Source organism: Plasmopara halstedii, assembly GCF_900000015.1.
Source record: "Plasmopara halstedii genome assembly, contig: Scaffold_614, whole genome shotgun sequence".
Classification (NCBI taxonomy): domain Eukaryota; phylum Oomycota; class Peronosporomycetes; order Peronosporales; family Peronosporaceae; genus Plasmopara; species Plasmopara halstedii.
The window spans coordinates 2022651-2026207 of record NW_020187532.1 but is presented as its reverse complement, the minus strand read 5'-3'; positions in this window follow the sequence as shown (position 1 = coordinate 2026207).

Sequence of the window (3557 nt, the reverse complement as noted above, 5' to 3'; positions counted from 1 at the left end):
ATCGATTCAGCAAGATGGTTTATCTTGCGCCTGTTTTGGACAAGATCTCTACCGAAAAGACAGCTAAGGTCCATGTTGACATTGTTTTCCGTCTATAAGGCCTTCCTGTTGAGATCTTGTTTGACCGAGACACCCGTTATACGTCGAAATTTTGTGTGCGCTGTTTGGATTATTGGACACCAAATTGTACAGGTAATAGCGGTACACCCTGGAATGGACAGTCAAACAGAGTGTGTGAATCGAGTCCTGGAGGACGTACTGCGTAGTACGCTACGTCGTTGAAAAAGTGGAGGGCATCTCTCCCTCTTCCAGAGTTTGCGTTGCACAACTCCACGCATGTCTCGACAGGTCATTCGCCATTTTATATGAACTATGGTATTCTTCCTAGATTACCTGCTTGCATAATAAGCGAGGTATCTACCTTAAGTGGGGGAAGCTTTGAGTATAGAGCCAAAGTCAGACCAAAATATTGTCAGAGTTAAAAGCGACTTTCGATTTAATGAGACCTCTAGACGACATGACAAGTCGTGAGTAACAGCACGTCGATGACTCTATTGCGAAGAGACAAGCCGTTGCTCGATTTGTTCGAGATGCAATTGCATAAGCTCAGGATCTGCAAAGAAACAAGCAGATAAGAGCAGAAGGAAGAACAAGAAGGTATATGAAGTCGATGATCTTGTGTTGTTTAGCACGACAAATCTGCCGGAAAATGCAGTGTTTAACTTGGATAGCAGGAAGCTTTCACCAAGTATCAGTGGACCGCTCAAGATGATGAAATGCAATGGTTACATTAGCCATCCCTACACGCATTCGCGTACATCCCAGAAAGAATGTGGGATGTAGGCAAAAGCTGTATTTTCTTTGTGGATCTGCCGATCCTACTCTATCTTTAGTAGATGATTGAGCTGATTATGAAGTTTCTTCATTTGTCCACAAAGAGCAACCAACTCTTCACCCTGAATATTATTCTCGGCGCACAAGCGTTAAAGGACATTGAAGGATTGCTCCTTCATTGATTCCAACGCCTGAAGGCAAGAACGGAGCTCACCACGGAATACCTTGAGAAGAAAGTCTGCCTCTTCAACAGAGCGCAACAGGTGTTCTTGAGCCATCTCATGGGATTTCTCGTCCTAACAGAGTCGAACAAATTCATCATGAACATGATGGAACCGTCATTTAAATTGGGACTGCAAAGCCGGGTATTGGGCGTAATCATCAGTCAGAACGTCGACTTTCGAGTTCTGCTCTGCAACAAGGTTTAAGAGGCTCTCGTAGTGATTTTTAAGCGTCAAGCAACGCTGCTGCCATGCCGCAATTTGCCAGCGATGAGCGCTGTTCCACTTCCAGAGTCGCTCGATCGTTTTCACGTTAAACCCCTCCTCCGCTATCAGACTCTTGTGGAGAGCGTCGTTGGGTGGTTGGGACGATTATCGATTACGGGAATCGATCGACTCGTCATCGTGGAAATAAACAATTGAGCCATCAACGCTTTTACAGTATTCAGTGGCGCGGCTGTCCATCGGACTCGGATACGCGGGAACCTCGTCAGGCCTTAGAGTATGATGTCTCCGACGTGATCCGCAGCTACGAGCATCGCTTCTAGTCTTGCTAGAGGCAACACTACGAGAACCAGAGCTTGGTTGAGCTCGGTCGTGACTGGGGATCCTGTCAGCGTCGACCAGACGCTTCAATTTCTTCTCGTTCTCTTGGCGAACAATAGTCCGCCAAGAGACAAGCTTTGCTGTGACGGGCTGGATCGATTCATCACGATTCTTGATCCGACGCCAACGAAAGAAATATTTCATGTAGAACCTCTTGTCTTCATTTCGGCTGAGAATGGAGAAAACGTCAAAGAATTTTGAAAACGTTATTTGTCGTTTGGGCGAAAAAAGACCTTTCGTGTTGGCTTGTCAACTTGATCGCTTCGTTGTTGATCGGAATGTGAGCTGCTCCAAAAAGTCTGCAAAAGTCTAACAGTACTTTCAATGTAATGGGCTGCACTTAGCCATTACATGAAGGGACATTTATGTACCTTCTGTATGCATTGTGGGGATTAATGAAAGAAGATTACAGATGCATACGTGATTTTTTATATGAAGTCACAAATATTCTGTGCGATACAGAATGCTGAACCCTACTTGGAAATCTGTACTGGTAACGAGACTGACGGGTCTCTGTCTTTGGAAGTGAGTGGCGTAAGTCAGTCTTTTTACTGGATACGCTCCACGAAAGTAGAAATTGAAGCTTTTGAAGTTCAAGCTCCGTACACTCAAGATCTTGTATCAGTTGAATTTGAGGTTCAACCCCAGTCCACCCTTAATGTAAATCATAAACGCACCGTCTGAATAGTAAAACCTCTAGGAGCCCTTGGGGTGTTTTGCATATAACCAGATCCATTATTCAGTTTAATTCAGTAGCAAATTCACATTCAAATGTATTAAGTCGTCCTTCCTCGTCTACGTCGGTAATCGCTTCCTCGTCGCACAGGCGTGTGTGCTGTGTTTGAGGGACTGTTTGTGAACAGCGCCCTCTAACACTAAGTGCGCACGTGTGAGACGTGACAAAGCGTGAATTCCTCACCGAATGTGACAGCGCCTCTGGACAGTTTGTTGGTACCCTCCTGGTGTTAGCAGTCCATTAGTATGTTTGGCCTGCCGAAGGACTCGGCGGGGAACACGGGTGTGGCGGCTTCATCGACCGTTTGAGCAAGATGACTCATCGAGAGGCGGTGTCGGACACCTTCGACGGTGTCGGTACAGCGACGCTGTTTGTGGATCGCGTATTTTGACAACATTGACTCTTCAAGTAAATTGTCTCTGACACAGCCCACGCTTCGCCGAGAAGTTCTGGCCAACGATCTTCAAGGCGCGCAAATCGTGTTGTTGAAGACGTCCTTGGCAGCGTCTGCGCTGAGAAGCCAAGGTGCTGGGGAGCCATGCTGCCGCTTGATCTCGCGGATGTGCTGTACGAAGCTGCACCACGTGCGAGAGATGAAGAAGGATTCTTCCCGCGGGCGCTCTCGGCACCAACGAGGCTGGGTGTCTTTCGTGTCCTAGACACAATGATCATTGAGTAGAAAATGCGTGAAGGAAGTCCTGGGGATGTAGAGGTGTCTTAGAAGCGCGAGCTTCGTACGAGGCGACACTTTAATGCGAATTTTGGGTGTTTAAAATTTTGATGGGAGGGTGCAACGGGTTTACACGCTGGCATGAATGGGTGGGTCACACAAGATGGTGTGACTATACAAGGGTGTGGATTACACAAGACAGTTTAATCGCGCAATGGTGTGTCTACACCTTAACAAGAAGTCAGTACGTGGCTGGACTGCCAGCAGTTATGCATTGAATCACGTTCTACTATTCAATTATAAAACGTATAGATTTAGATATAGGCGGCTTTGCCGCACATAAGACAAAACGAATATAGTTTACATTTTAGGCGGAAGAGTGTATTTGCCTTCGGTTAGGGTTTACTCTTGGAGTAAGCAAATTGTGACCCGCTACACTCGTGCTGGATCCAAGTATAGAACGAAGGTCGCCGACCTTATCTTAGTTTCC